This window comes from Meriones unguiculatus, chromosome 3 (genome assembly GCF_030254825.1).
Source record: "Meriones unguiculatus strain TT.TT164.6M chromosome 3, Bangor_MerUng_6.1, whole genome shotgun sequence".
Taxonomy (NCBI): Eukaryota; Metazoa; Chordata; class Mammalia; order Rodentia; family Muridae; genus Meriones; species Meriones unguiculatus.
The window spans coordinates 144,304,946-144,322,204 of NC_083351.1; the positions used below are offsets into that span (position 1 = coordinate 144,304,946).

The 17,259-nt window shown below is 38.2% G+C and overlaps 1 pseudogene; it reads right to left on the reverse strand.

Moving 5' to 3' along the window:
- Window positions 1–11,933: 11,933 nt before the first annotated feature.
- On the reverse strand, window positions 11,934–15,899 carry LOC110542154 (mitochondrial glutamate carrier 1-like; annotated as a pseudogene).
- Window positions 15,900–17,259: the final 1,360 nt, after the last annotated feature.

The following is a 17,259-nucleotide window of genomic DNA, read 5'->3' on the forward strand; positions in this document are numbered from 1 at the left end:
AGCTAACATAGCACTCCTCATCAATCACTGTACTAACCTTGCCAGCTCAGGCAGCACAGAATGTGGGGCACAAGCAGTGACTGACCTATCAAAAGACAAAGAGCCACCTCCAAGCCTCGGAAAGCATAGAGAAGTGTTGTCAGCGCCCACCTCTCTTCTGAAATCAGCAGACTGCTCAGTTTTCCAGGAGGCAGCAACTCTCTATATTGCTTGGCAAAAGAGCCAAATCATTTCTACAGTGGCCATTGTCACCCTAAAGATTACTTCAGTGTGATGACTCAAGATGTTAGTCATTCACTCAGAAACTCCTTGGAATAACTAAGGAAGAGGACAGAAGCTCAACACAGTGTCTCTGGGAGTGGGTTCTGTGACGTGATTCATATACAGAATGGCTCTATAACCCGTAATAAAAGGTTAATAAAATGGAAATCTGTTTTACACAATTATCTTAAATGTAATTTATCTTGTGTCTTCTGTAGGGATTCTATAAGAAAACCATCCTTCCTGAGAATACTCTCTACTGATTTAGGTTATTTTCTACTTGGAATCTATTTCTAAGTTAGATTCAAGATTCTGTTTGATTTCTAAAAGAACTGAAGATTAAATTGAAATGCTGAAATTTGGTCTGAGTGGCTTAATAGGAAGTTGGACAGAAATGTCAGGGTAGAATATAGATGGTTATTTTTAACATTTTGATAATCTTTGTGACACAGAATGGAAGACCAGCTATTTCCCACTACTGTCTCCACACTTGATTTCTTTGTGAGAGTATTCAGAACTTTGTAAATTGAAGTCTCAGGAGACTCCTTTGATGTTGCTTCTTTCTAATCATTATCCAGTGCCTGTGGAGATTATCTCTCCATTTAGTGGCTGAAAAGACGCATATGAATTTCTTGAGAGAATAGAATGCATAGGGATTTTAGGAATATTACTGATGTTATGAAATGAATTTTTACCATTATTATTAACAATATATTAAAAACAAAGATCTTCCAAAGCAAGGCTCATAACTAGCTGTATCAATGCATTGTGCTTCGTTAGTGTGATGTTAAACCTGCACTACAAACTTTAAAATCATTAGGATATTTTTATAATTGTATATTGATAGTGCACAGTCAGGGTGTCTCATTATGATAGTTTCATATATGTGTATAACGTATCTGATCCCATTCTTTTCATTGACCTTATTAGTCTCTCCTCATCTACTCTTCCCATTCCTCTAAATATCTCAAATATTTCACATTTAGTTTCATGTCTCAAGTACCCCCAACTTTAGGATAAAATTACTAACTATGTTGATAGCAACTATACTATTTTTATTTACATAGTTTGACTTTTTATCCCTTGAATTCTTAGTGTTCAATTTCCACATTATTAGTGATGCCTGATGCAATTCAGGTGAATATCCTAAAAATTTCACATGGCAACAATAGAAAGGTAATGTATTTGCACTGTGTGATGAAGTTTGTATCAAATTACAAAATCCAACTTCAGTATGTATGAAGATGGTGATCACTCCTGTTCTAGGATGCTAGGAATTCATGCTGGCTACAGTTTTATTTTTCCCATGAGAGTCTTGCAATTTAGCATAACCAACATAAAACCTTAAAAAAAACCAAAAGACTAAAACATTAACTACCCTTGGCAAATATTTAAAATGTTCTTAATAATTTATTATAATGTACCTGAAAAGAAAATTTATTTGTTTCAATAATATAGCACATTTTGTTAATGTAATTATGATTGATATAATAGATGGAGGCATCAGATACCTAGAAATTGCATAAGAATTCTGAAGCAGTGGTTAATACTATATTTACTATATGTAGAGCAAAAGAAAGTTTAAAGTAACTTTTTAAATTCAATGCTTCCTGTGTAATGACAAATCAAATGAGTCTATTAGCCTAAACACCTCTTTTTAAATATACATTTAGAATTTAGTTTGGGAAAGTGTCTCAAGCATCTTAGAGGACACCACAGATTGGAGAGCATAAACAAAAGTATTTACTGTTTAATTTTAGAAGCTAGATGTCTGAAGTATGAGTTCTAATTGTTGGGTTCTGGAAGATCCTGGTTTTCAGTCAGTCGCTGGCATATCTGCTTTGTCTTTCACTTGCCAGAAAGAGGGCTATAATGCACATTAAATTCCTAAAAGATATCACTTCTGTTCATGAGGTCTTAGCCTCAGGACTCAATTAATGCCAATAGTCATATGTCCTAATTTCTCACCTAGTTTTATGAATTCAGCCTGTGATTGTAAGGAGAGGACACACATTTCTAAGAATTCAAGATTTAGTTCTTTATTCTTTACCAAAAATTACTTTACTATTCATCATAGGAACTAAGTATAAAAAGAGAAGAACATAAATCCTGGATACCAATTAGATATAGAAGATGAGGTAGGATTTTCTAAGAGATTTCACATACGATGTTGAAATAATGTTGCATGAACAAATATTGACAATTTAGGCATATCAAGATTAAACTTTGATATGAGTTAAGACAAGGAGGAGAAAATCAAAATGTAAGCCAAAATCTGTGGTAAAAATAGCTAATGCAAATATATGACAAAGGTTTGTTTCCAAAACATACAAGGAAATCATAACATTGATCAGTTAGAAAGAACAACCTAATTATCAATTGTGCAATAGACTTGAACAAACATAACAACATGAAAGACACACAAATGTCAAATAAAATATTGACAAACGTTCAACATCATTTGCCATTATTAAATTACAAATCAACAAGCAAAGACATATTACTAAAAGCCTATTTCAACAGCATAACTCCAGTAGAAATTTTTGAAACGGATTGTGAGTAAGGACATGAAGTCAGACATAAATAGAAGAAATATTCACTTGGTGGTACAGAAACAAACAACAAAATTCAGATCCGTTGTTAGGCAGTTGAAAGGCTTCTGCAAAATTTAAACAAGTATTTCCACATACTAATCCAACCAACTCACAAATAATACGTACATATATTAAGTACCCATATATATTATATAGTATTAATACCCCAATATATATGTATATATGTATATATATATATATTAATATTGGAGTATAACTGTCCTCAGAGAAAAAAGGCATGGATGCTTGGAATAGACTCAGGTCCTCTACAGGAGCAGTGAAAGATCTTAACTGCTGACCATCTCTCCAACACTTTTACTTAACAGATTTGAAAACTAGAGCCATCTAAATAACTCAATAGATAGAGAACAAGCCAAGCAATTAGAGTTTGTGGAGGAATGGTTTCCCAAAAGGCAAAGGAATCAGAAAGAGCCTCTACTACCTCTATTAAGAGTCCCACATTGATTTCCAAAGTGCTTGCTCAAGCTTACTTTCCCACCAGCAATGGAGTAGGGTTCCTCTTTCTCCACATTCTCTCCAACATGTGTTGTCACTTGAGTGTTTGATCTTTGCTGTTCTTATGGATGTAAGGTCACATTTCCCTGATGACTAAGGATGTTGAGCATTTCTTTAAGTGTTTCTCTGCCATTCAATGTTCCTCTATTGAGAATTCTCTGTTTAGCTCTGTACCCCATTTTTAATTGAGTTACTTGATTTATTGCTGTTTAACGTAAGTTCTTTATATATTCTGGATATTAGCCCTATGCCAGATATAGGGTTGGTAATGATCCTTTCCCAATCTGTAGACTGTCATTTTGTTCTGCTGACAATGTCCTTTTCTTTACAGAAGTTTTTTAATTTCATGAGAGATAACTTAGAACCCCTGCACAGAAGTAGCCCAAGGCAGCTCAGTATCCAAGAGAGTTATCTAGTAAGGGGAACAGGCACTAACTCTGACATGAACTTGGTGGCGGGCTCTTTGACCACCCCCTACCTCAGGGGGGAGCAGCCTTGCCGGGTCACAGAGGAGGACAATGCAGCTAGTCCTGATGAGACCTGATAGGATAGAGTCAGGTGGTAGGGGAGGAGGACCTCCCCTTTCAGTGGACTTGGAGAGGAGCATGGGAGATGAGGGATGGTAGGATTAGGAGGGAATGAGGGAAAAGGGTACAGCTGGGATACAAAGTGAATAAGCTGTAATTAATAAAAAATCAACAAGCACATACATCTCAGTGTGAAAAAAAAGAAAATAAGTAAATTGAAAGAAACAAAATCACAAAATCAGACACTAGACACACACTGGCTTCTTAATGGCAAACACAGAAAAATGTATTCAACAATGTCCATGATGTAGCTTTAGATCCTGTAATATAAATCAAATGTCCATTAATGGCATAAGGAAAACAGACAATTGAAAAACAAATGAATGTATGAGAAGAAAATAATTATCTCATTTAAAAGAATTCTATGTGATCTATATCAATTTGTATCCATTGTGTCAAAGAAATGACACAAGACTCCTAATGTTTGAAGTAAGATCTATACAGATTTTTTTTTTCTATTCAAAAAAATGCTGAAGTGGCTAGACTAACTAAGGATGTCAAAGTATCCAAAAGTAGGTGACCCTCAAAGGAAATTCTAATAGGACTACTCAAAACTCTCAAAGTCACCAATGTTAAGAACACTATATATACACAACCAAAATACACTATGCTTTCCTCTCATTTTAACCACATGGTTGCTTCAATTTTACCTCATAATAGAACTCACATGATTTAGATATTTATACAGTGCCAGTTATTCCCCAATGCGTTTTCAAACAATGATTAAAATCGAATGACTCCTGTGCCTGTGTACATCATAAATTATCCATCATTGTTAAGATTATTAGGCTCATATTATGATCATATTTCCAGTTCCTGTAGATGGTTTTCACCTAAGCCTATTGAATACAGTAACATTTATAAAAGTACACTCTTTGTCATATAAAATATGCTGAATGGTGTTGAAATTACTTTAAATTGTTGTTGTTGTTTTTAACTTTAAATGTAACATTAGACGGAGCATATTTCCCAAATGACCTTTATAGCTTAGTTACATGATAAGTGTGCAAATGAGCGCCAATGAATTGCCACATATCACATAAATTTAATATTCAGGCAATCATGCTCAATATGGAAACGATTTCTATTTCCTGTAACTTTGAGATGTGGGTCACTGTCGGTTAAAGTAAATTAAACCAATTGTAACTTGAAAAGTGAAAAAAAAACAAGAAAGACTTATTTTAGAATGTAGTACTATACAGAAGAGGATAAATACTAGGTGGTGTATAAAGACACTGTAGATCGGGAACTTGGTTTTTATTGTTCTCCACTACAGTAGTACAAAGCAAATACTTGATGCAGTAAAGCAGGAATTTCCATGTGGTTGCATGAAGCTCGTTTTATGGTGAGGTAAGCCTTCCATTTGCAAAACATATCAACACACAATATCTTACCTGAAAGTGCTGGAAAAGCCAATTTTTAATTAGTTATAGGCTTGCCAAAAGCAAGTCATATGGTATCAGGGACTTCAGTAGCAAGGGTTTTCAATGGCAGAGGACTACTTACTCAGATCCTAGAAAGAAAGTTGGGATATATTGTGTGTGTATGGGTGTGTGTGTGTGCATGCATAATATGTACATTCACAAAACACACACATGTAATATATAATAGGTTATATATTACATTATTATATATTATTGTACATAATAATATGTTATGTATTTTATACATATAATATGGTTAGGTATATATATATTATATATATATACGTTAGTGTATACTTTGCAAATATACTTATTTCTTGACAGCTATACTCAGAATTTTATTGATTTAACTGGTATGTTTTCACTTTCATCTACAAATAACTTTGTGAAAATGATTATTCTAGCCTTTATGCTGATGAAGATGGAATAAAAAGACTTCTCACTGGATCAGTTCACTAACAATATCTTCAAAATGAGCAGAATTAATTTAATATGGATGGAAAACACATATGCTTTCTGTTAGGATTTCTCCATACTGAGAATAGATGTTATAACAAATGACGTAGTTTGAATACAATTGGCTGTGTTTGTCATGCTTTTAGCTTAACATTATTATTATTAAACTATAAGAAAAGTATATCTATATAAAAAATTTATCTTTTAGATTTATTTTCTTTTATTTTTTAAATATTAGTTACAGTTTATTAACTTTGTATCCCAGCTGTAGCCTGCTCTCTCATTCCCTCCCAATTGCACACTCCCTCCCTCATCTCCTCCCTGCTCCTTTCCAAGTCCACTGATAGAGGAGATCTCCTACCCTTCCATCCGACCCTACCTTATCAGGTTTCTCCAGGCTGCAATGTCTACCTCTGTGGCCTAGCAAGACTGCTTCTCCTTCAGTGGGCGAGGGGAGGTCAAAGAGCCAGCCACTGAGTTCATGTCAGCAATAATCCCTGTTCCATTTACTAGGGAACCCACTTGAATATTGAGCTACCATGGGCTACATACAAGCAGGGGTTCCTAGAATACATTTATTTTTATTTTCACAGTTTAGAAAGAGTATTTTCATGGTCAGGCATTAATTACTTTGTAATTAATCCAAGACTGATAATACCATTGATTGTTACATTTTATAAGTCACATTTGCCTTTTTGTGTGTGTGTGTGTGTGAACATGAAATCTTACTTTAATAAAACTTCTGTATCTAAACTAGATATATCATAGATCTTCTCTATTATACAGTAGAAAAGTTTGAAAACGAACAATCTGTTACTTTTAGGGTTTCGAAGATAAAAGTGGAATAATTATCTAATTCCTTGTATATTTAACTCAGAGACCTAGAAATAAACTACAGATATAAAATCACTCAAAATAAAGGTTAGGAGAAGTTCTGTTGTGTCCCACCCCCCAAAAGGTAACTTTGCTGTTTGTTTTCACTCTCCTTTACTTAAAAATTGATAAGCAAAGTACAATGCATGATTTACAACAATGGGAATGAATTCATTGTGAAGGACAATGAAAACGAAACCATATTTTCTTGCAGCATGGATTACTCTAGAAGAAATGACAGTTACAAAAGACTTACTTCTTTTCATGTAGAATGTGATCAATGACTGGAAAATGCTCTACGAAAAAACGATTACTTTTTCTTATGCCTGGAGGTTAAATGTTGAAACAGTCTCCTGTTTATTTTTCAATATCTTGTTTCTGCTGGCAGTTTAAGGCACTAAAATTGTTAGTAGAAAACAGTTTCCCTTACTTCATATGACCTCATAATAAATAATCTACAATGATTCCCCAGAGTCTATAGTCTTGGCATATAATAATCCACAGAAAAAATACAGTCCCTGGGTTTGTGGATACATTATGGTATGTTTACTTTCAATAAAAATGATAGTACAATCCAGATGCTACAGAGCAGATAAACTTGCCAAAGATCTATGAGGAAGGGAATGTTTGCAATGAAATCCCTGACAGGTCATGTGTTAGCATTTGAAAACTTTTACAAGGACAATAAAAAACAGGATAGGTCTATACTGGAGAAACTCAGTAGTACGTGTTGAATGAATAGCAATGTAGTATAAATAAATAATGACTAAATGTTGAGTAAAAATTGCCTCCTGGGAAATAAAATTATTCCCATGGGGGTAAGCTTTTGAATGAGTACATTTTTTTATAACTTGACAAACAACTTTATACCAAATGGTGCATCTTCAAAATGCATATCCAATTGAGAAATATTTTGCATAGTGAACTCTTTTTTTGCATAAACCTTTTTCTTCATATTCCCAAGCATGTTATTCTTCCCACCAAAATGTCACATACATAAGCCTTTTACATAGGGTCAGTTATTTCATTTTCCCGAAATAAAAAGCAATATTATTCTGCACATGTGAAATATGGGTGGAGCCTAGTGTAACAGACTGATCACAGGTATGGGATGTGCTAATAATAGAAAATGTCAAGAAGAACAAACATTTAAAACAATGGATGATAGCAGAAGCAAAGAGATGAAGTTCAAGTATTGGAACATTTTCTGAGTGGTCCGAATGGAACATTTGCTGCAAATATTCCATATATTTCCAAGCTTGTGAATTTGCTGAGCCACCTAACCATGCTAGGACTGCACAAGTTTCTGGTACCATTTCCAAAATCACAACAGTTTGAGTAATATCAGTTTATTGTAACGGGGTAGATGTTCAAGACATTAATGTATGTATCACACTAGTTTCAAGTGATATTTGAGTTGTTTCCAGGAAAAACTCAGAAGTAATGCCATGATCTTAGGTAAAAGCTGTGATGGTTCATTTGTGTTTTTCTTTTCTTTCTCTCTTTCTTTTTCTTTAAATTGACAGAATACTGCCTCAGTGAAAATTAAAATTAAAATAGGTCAACACAGACAAACAAACAACTTATGATTTTGCAAGCCAGTAAATACTATAAAGGGAGATTATACAACACATGTGACATTGAAATACAGGTGTGAAAAAATATTGGGAGCTGAAATTATAAGTAGTGATGATGGCAGAGGAAAAAGTGAAATAACAGGGAAGGGAGCAGTTTACATAACACTAAGAATGTATGAATTAACCATGTAAGCCTTATTGAATCCTACTAACTTGTAAGATAATTAAAGGATAATTCTAAAAGAGCACTAAGTTGTAACTGAGGTACCCTGATCAGGTAAATATTGTTGCCCCTCGAAGAGTCATTAAATGAAGGTCTCAAAGATGGGAAAAGATTACATCTATACCAGTATTATTGGTTAGTGAAGCCCTGGAGGAACTCAAAATAACATGCTATGGCTATTACTCTTGAATGTCTATCATAACTGGAAGGAAATACCATGTTCTTAAAGACAGCATATTTAAGTGCAAGACATAGAGAATTGACCAGAGTCTTGAAGTGAGCAGAAATGTCTTCCTACTAGCTTATAGTGATGGAAATGCTGTGTAGAGTGATAGAAAAGAACATAAACCAATTGTTTTTCTCTAGAACTGTACACTGTTTGCTGCTCTACTGACCTGTCAAATATGCCTACTGGTACAACAGTGCAACAGTGGCAAGACTGTTTTTGTTTTTTGTTTTTGTTTTTGTTTTTTTTTTTTTTTTTTTGCAGGGGGTAACCACCTACTCTCTTGGATGTATAGGAGGCCTATTCCACAGGAAGGAATTTATGTTCGGCCCTGTAAAAATACTCAAAACATAGGTTCAACAGGAGACTCTTCTAATCTTGTTTTCTTGACTGGTCACACTTTCAAACAGCCTTCTGAATAGTTATGTCAAATCCATAGATTTCATAGCTTTTTCTTTCTGTTCTCAACCTTTATCAGAAAAGCTCTTAATTTCAGAGGGTAGTTGTTCATGCAGCAACTAACACTGTTCGAAGGACTGAGAATAAGTGACTGCACTATCCTAGCTCTAGGTGGACCAACTATATCATCGCCATCCCGAAATGCTCAGCCAATATCGCAAAAGCAGACCAGAAAGAGTATTAAAAGTGAAGGATGGCTGAGACTGCTGAAAATACTGTCCTCTTGACATGACTTGGCTGATGCTCTCATACACTCACAGGGTCCTTGGTTACCAATACAGTGTCCGCAGATTAAGAACACCAGCATGGAAAAGGGAGGTTCTTCCAGTGTACCACCCTTCACAGAGGAGAGAAAGCCAGTCAATGGAAGCTGAAGAGGGAAAAGGACTTTTCCTGTAGGGAGTGTCGATGGCCACGCCCCAGTGGATGACCCCATACACAAGTGCATATGCAGGGCACTAATTAGACTCGATGGGCTGTAAAGAAAATTGAACACACACTCAGTTTGGAGGGAGATAGGAGATAGACAGGAGAGGCAGCTGCAGGAAGGAGCGATGATGGATATGACCAAACAAGATATATTGTAAACATATGTGAAACTGTTAATAAATACAGGACTATAACTTAAACATTTTAATGATTTTTTTATCAGTTACAGCTTATTCACTTTGTATCCCCCCATAAGCCCCTTCCTCCTCCCCTCCTGGTCCCACCCTCCCTCCCCCTTCTTAGCGCATGCCCCATCCCCAAGTCCACTGATAGGGGAGGTCCTCCTCTCCTTCCTTCTGATCTTAGTCTATCAGATCACATCAGGAACGACATTTTAAAATATTGAAAAGAGGACATAAAAGTGGGAAGGGTTGTGTTAGGGAAATTATTTTTTTAATTAAAATTTTATTTTTATATTAATTACAGTTTATTCACTTTGTATCCCAGCTGTAGCCCCCTCCTTTAGTCTTTTCCAATCCCACCTTCCTTCCTCCATCTCCTTCTTGCCCCTCTCCAAGTCCACTGATAGGGGAAGTCCTCCTCCCCTTCCATCTGTCCCTAGCTTATCAGGTCTTATCATGACTGGCTGCACTGTCCTCCTCTGTAGCCTGGCAAGGCAGCTCCTCCCTCAGGGGGAGTGGTCAAAGGGCCAGCCACTGAGTTCAGGGACAAGAAACAGACAGGAGCCTACCACAGAGGGCCTCTGAAATAGTCTACCCAGCAGTGTATCAAAGCAGATGCTGAGGCTCATAACCAAACTTTGGGCAGAGTGCAGGGAATCTTATGAAAGCAGAGGGAGATATTAAGACTTGGAGGGGACAGGAGCTCCACAAGGAGAGCAATAGAACCAAAATATCTGGGCACAGTGGTCTTTTCTGAGACTGATACTCCAACCAAGGACCATTCATTGATATAACCTAGAACCCCTGCTCAGATGTAGCCCATGGCAGCTCAGTGTCCAAGCAGGATTCCTAGTAAAGGGAACAGGGAAATTCTTAAGTATATAAGCAAAGTATTAAAAAATAAATCCATAACATTTGGAAGAACAAAGAACAAAGTGTATTTATTACTTTCTTTTTCTATTTAGAATATTTATTTTTTACAAAACAAGACACAAAACCTTACAATTTCTTAAAACTCTTCAAAAGAAAAAATATAATTTCACGTGGTAAAAAGGGTGGCTCCCAGGAGCATCCGTGGATGGGGGTCAGCCCAGACTTGAACCCCAGGTATTGTCACTGGAAATGGGCCTTCATGGAGGGGGTTGGGATTGAGGGACACAGCACCAGCACGCCAATTGCCAAACACAATCATATGGCCAGGGCAGGGGAGGAGGACTGCTTTGATTCAGAACAAAGGATTCAGGGCAGGATAGGCGGGGCTTTCCAAATATGGACAGAGGCCCCCAGAGCAGGGTGGCCCAGACTCCATACTGGCCTTTATGCTTGCCCTTCTCCCAATAGAAACCTCTGCCCAGGAGTAGGGCTCTATCAGAAGAGTTACTATGCTGGAGAACTAAAGTACTGGACGGGGTCAGCAGAAGGCCTGAGGTACAAGCAGCACACAAGCACAGGGTCCCTACTCCGTGGGGAAAGGTGCTCCTTTGTGGACCCATTCCCAAATAGCAGGGCCAGCTGACTGCCAGGGGAGTGGGGGAGTAAGCTACCTACCACAGGTGGCACACAAAAACCTAAAGCAATCTGGGTCTTGCATGATGGGGGCCCAAAGGTTCATCAGGAAGAGTATGTGTGGCATGACTGAGATGCCAGGGATGACAACTGAACGTGGCAGCGCACCCAGCCTAGGAATCCTAGCTTGACATGATTAGGGTACTCCAAGCCTCCTGGAACGCTGGCTGAGGTGGGAGAGTGTGGCCCTGGATGAGGTGGAAAAAGCAGCAGCGGCAAGTACAGTGATGGACGGAGGACAGGAAGGGACACATGGCCACAGGAAATTCAATAAATAATTTGTCTGTGTGTGTCCTTTATAGACTAGGAGAACCTCATTTACTGGAGCCAGTGGACTACCTGGTAGGGTCTGCCTCACCAGACCAGGCCTGGGGGACCCAGCCCAGAGACCAGCTCTGTCTCATGGGGTGTTCAGAGCAGCGGGGACTGGGTTGAGGAACAAGGATGGGAAAGGACTGGCTCAACAGGACTGGCTTGGGGTATGTACAGATTTCTGCATTTTCTACGTAAATAAGATCTTGATAGCAATATTTTTCTTTCCTTTAGAACCTCATGGGAGCCTAAACGTGTACCACCCATGTGGAACCTGCTTCTTCCCGTTGCCTTCCTTTTTGAAGGGGAAGCCTGGGAAGAAACCATTCTTTCTCAGGCTTGTGCTGGTCACCCTGTTCTGGCGCCAGCCCACAGGCTGGAGAGAAGCAGCCATTGGTCCAAGCCTGCAGTTCTTGCAGCAGGCCCAGCAGGGACTCAGCGATATCCAGAAAGTAGACCATCTGGGAGATGCCAAACATGCACCTTTCAGGAAGGCAGAAGGGCCCTCATGTCTCCAGATCTTTCTGGCACAGTACAGAAACTCAGTATAAGTGTCCTCATTGATATCTTACTCAAGTGACTGAACCTGTCTTCACCACATCAAAGGGCTTGACAGCCATGGAGTCTGGACTCCCAACGACTCAGACTGCCAGGAAGGCGTCTACACAGAGAAGATGACGTCTTCTCAGAAGATAGGCAGGCAGCCCAGCTGACTGACGTTGGCAAACAGGCACAAGTAGACGATGGAAGAGGGGCATCCCTGAGCAGCATGGCAGTCCCTTGTAGAGGCCAACACTGCCATGGTTTCACAGCAGGTCAAGGGGCAGCTAGGTGGCTGTGGGCAGAGGAGCTGCTGGAGCCTCTACTGAGGGCGGGGCACCTCCCTGAACTGATTGCTGAGCCTGGGCAGCCAGAATCTTCCTCTGAGCAGCAATGCGCCCACATCTTGCAACTGGTTCTTCAGCATCTACACGAGGGTGATCACAATCACCTGGCAGGCGTCCAGCCTGCAGTCTGCCAACATCTCTTTAGGCAGAGTTAGCTTCTGTCCATCCTTGGAGACCCGATGTCTGAAGAAGTCATTAGCTGCCAGCCAGGTGGCCTTCTCGGGGGTGACCAGGGTCAGGCTTACTGCCGCTCCCCTGTACGTGTCCAAGTAGCCCTCGGAGCGGATGGTCTTGAGGAGGCAGTCAGACACGCTGGCTTACTTGAGCTGGCCATTCTGCTGTTTCTGCAGTGTCTCAGCCAATCCTATGAGGAACACGCAGGTGACCCCAAGCTTGAAGCAGAAGGCTGACTCAGGCCAGGAGATGTGAGTGGAGGCTCTGATGGGAAGGGGCTGGTGAGGGCAATGTGGTCATCTGGCTTTGGTGGAAGGGGAGGAGATGTCCTCACCTTCAGAGCAATTTCAAGACTTCTGCCACTACACTGCCGCCCCCAGGATCGCCTTCCCTAAGAACAAAATTTATATGATAGATATTCTAAATTTAAAATGAAAACTATTTGATTTCGTTAGCATCTGTTTTTCCAAACATAACGTTAAATAAGGACACGGTAAATTATCAGGCTGAGGTGATAACTAGGATTAAAACAAGTGTCACCAAGCAAATAATATTGGAAACATGAATCACTGGAAATAAGCCAGAATCTGAGTACAAACATTGGCAGGGAATCAATCTGGAGGACGGTCAAACAATCTCTATAATAAATAATTCACCCTCTTGGACAGCTTCAGAAGTTAAGGAACAATTGCTGAAGAAGCACAAGTTAAGTCAGTTAGCTCACACAGCATTTAACTGTCAGCCTCCAACTTCTAACCAAGGAGATAAGCCAACAGTAATATAATATATATACAAATTAATATACATATAAGTTAAATTACATTTTGATTTATTTACTAGACATGTGGTATGGACATATGAATGACACAGTAAACATGTGTGTAGGTCAGTGAGCAACTAGAGTGAATCAGGTTTCTCCTTCTACCATCTAAGTACTGAGAATGGACCTAAGATTGAAATCTTGGAGACAAATAACTTTAATCGCTGAGTTACCAGAAATTATTTCAAATTTCCTCTTGCTGCTATCAATCCAGGCCAAAAGGAGACCAGATAAAGGACTCATTAGATTCATTAAGGTTTTAGTAATAAGCCGAGTCCTGAGTAGGCTTCAATAGCAGAAAGAAGATGAGAGGTGAGGACAGATAATGAAGTATAATGAGGGCATCATCACTTTTTCACATCGAAAAGACAAAATTCAAATGAAAACAATAAATCATTAAACTAAAGATGGTGTTGATGAAGTTTTCATTAAATCAATAAGGAATGTTTAAATATGCAAAATAGTAAAAGAAAAAAAGTAAAAATGTGGAAAGCAAATTTGAAAATCATAGGATTCCTAGGGAGAAAATAGAATGAAAATAAAAGTCTTTGGACAGAAAAAGCATTAGATTATAAATAAGTTTTAAAATGCAGAGAGATTTAGATCTAGATGAAAATAATGAAAGTGTAAAATACTCAACAATAAGGTTTAGCACAGGGATTTAGGTAATTGCCAAACAATTGAAGCATCTGAAATAGTAATGAGCAAGGGAAATCGCACCAGATTAAGGGAAAATAAAAAGTGCAAGAATCGCAAGAAATATCATTAGTCATCTTAACTAGTTTCAGCAATGAAGAAAAGTGTTTCACAGAACCTAAAATTAGGAACTTATATGGGGTTATTAGATATGAACATTGGATGAACACAATCACATTTACTCATTTTCTTACAGTTATATATATTATAACTCTACTCTGACTCAGTGTTTTAATGATAAATATTATTTAGTCTGATCCAAACAGCATAAATAGATATAGTCCCCAAAAGCAATAAAAGGGACTAAGAGTTTAAAAGCATGTTTTTTTTTTTTTTTTTTTTTTTCATATTTGCCTGTTACAGAAGCTGGTGGTAATGGACTCTACACAGAATGTGTTAGTAGATTTTAATAATCAGGAATTCAATTTTGTCATATTCTCTGTTTTCTTCTGTGATTATGTTTTACCTTTTCCTCCTATGTTAGTATGGTGAATGACATTGCTTGCATGCATTGGTATAAAATAAAACTTGGATTGTTGTAGTTCAAAATATATTTTTTATATTCTCACTGATTTATATTCAGTGTTGTTATGCTTTATTTTTGTATGTAAGCATAACAGCACTGTCGGTGCTCTAATGGCATAGTTTATATCGCAAATTTTTCTGTTATCTACATCTTCCGTTTCATTGTCCTGTGAACTTTCTTGTGGTACCAGGGATGGTTCCCATTGTGTTGGAAATAATAAGCAAATTCTCCGTGACTGACATAGGAAAGTAACCAAGTTTCAATACTTTTTAATTCAGTGTTTGACGATGTTGACTTTTTTTGAAAATTTTCTTTTCAAAATTTATTCTTCTTTAATTCAATACATACCAACTTCAACCTCCCCTGCTTTCATTCCTCTCAGTTGCTCTGCATCTCCTCTCCATATTCCCCTGATCCTCCAGATTCAATAATAATAATAATAATAATAATAATAATAATAATAATGACAGACTTCCTAAGGATATCAACCAAACAAGGCATAACAAGATGCAATAACACTAGGTATCAACCTTCTTATCATGGCTGGATGAGACAACCTCGCAGAAGGAAAAAGGTTCCAAGAGCAGGCAAAGGAGTCACATTTACTCCAACTTCCACAGTTAGGAGTTTCACAAAAACCCAAGCTAAAAATATCACAAATATTTGCAAAGGACCTAGTACAGTTCCATGCAGGCCCTGTGTTTGCCACTTCAGTCTGTAAGCCCCTGTGAATCCCACTTTGTTGATTTTGTGGACTCTATTTTGCTGGTCTCCTTAACCCTAGCTCCTATAATCTTCTTCCCTTTCTTCTGTTTGGCTATATCTCTGCATCTGCTCCTTCTGCTACCAAAGACAGCTTCTCTGATAATTACTGGAGTAGGCACTGATCTTTGAGTACAGCAGAATATCATTAGGAATCGTGTGTGTGTGTGTGTGTGTGTGTGTGTGTGTGTGTGTGTGTGTGTGTGTGTGTGTGAGAGTCCTGTTTGGTTCTTTGGTTCTACCTTTGGTCTCTGGGCCATCCAGTTTTCTGTTCCTGGCCATCCAGGCAGTTTAGAGCATGGGCTCCCTCTTGTGGCGTGAGCCTCAAGTTAGACCAGTCATTGGCCATGCCTATAAACTCTGAGCCAACACTGACACAACGCATTTTGCTGACCGGACAGGTTGTAGGTCAAAGGTTTTCTGGCTGTGTTGGTATCCGAGTCTGGAAGGTTTTCTGGCTGTGTTGGTATCCAAGACTGGAAGCGTTTTCTGGCTACAGAGAACGTGTCATTCTGGTTCTGTATCCTCAGTTACTAAGAGTCCATGCTTGGATCATCCCCATCGAGTCGACCTTCCCGACTTTCTCAGTTCCCTTGGACACATAACTCCTGCCAAACACAGGCCAAGCCTGCCAGAAGAACAGGTAAGGACAGCCTCCCACAGACATTAAGATTTTTTAGTTTTTTATCTGGGAATTGCATTGTACTATTTTATACAACTTTAATTATTTCAACAATGTGTTTTTTCCCAAAACTAATTATTGATGATCATAGCCATAATCTATTTTCATGTTTTTATCTTTTCTTTGAGAAATTAATACATTTTTTAATCATATGCTTACCCTCTTCTAACTTCTTCCAGATTCTCCTCACCTCTGATCCACCCCCAGTTCATGTTCTTCCTCTGTCTTACACAAATCCTAAAACTAAACCCAAAATCAATCAATATAAAACAAAACACAGCACACACACATACACAAGCATAGAAGAGGACTGATCCTTAGCATGAGGCCTGTCCTTGAGTGTGGTTAATATATCCAACGTGCCTGTATTGTAAAAATTGATTTTTTTTTCCTCTCCCAACCAGTAGAAATATCTAATACTTTCTTAGTTAAGGATGGGACTTTGTGTCCAGTACCCTTGCTTGGTGTTGGAATTTTGTATTGTTTGAACATGTGGAGGTTCTGTGCATGCTGTTTACGGTCTCTGTGAGTTCATTTGTGCATCAGTCCTGTTGTGTCTATAAAATACTTTTTTCGTGGACGCATTCACCACCTCTTGCTCTTGCTATCTTCCCAGCTCCACTTCGGAGTAGATCTCTTCCTTTCAGTGTCTGATAAAGACATTCCATTGAGTACTCTATGGGAACACACATGAGTGAGTGTATCTACATCATGTTTTTTTCCTATATCACTCTTCACATTTTTTGAGACAAAGTCTCTCATTGAAACTGGAGATCCCTGTTTCAGTCAGACTAGCTTTCCAGCAATTTCTACTGTTCTTCTGGTCTATACCACCTCAGCAGTAGGATTATAAAGAAGCACAGCTATGTCTAGGTTTTCACATGGGTTCTGAAAAAGCTGATTCAGGTGAACGTGCCAAGAAATATGTTTGTGCCCTTTACCAACTAAGAATTCTCCACAGACGAACTTTAATAGCACATTTTCATCATTCTTGTTTTGCCAAATTATTTCTTTTTTTTTTTTTTTC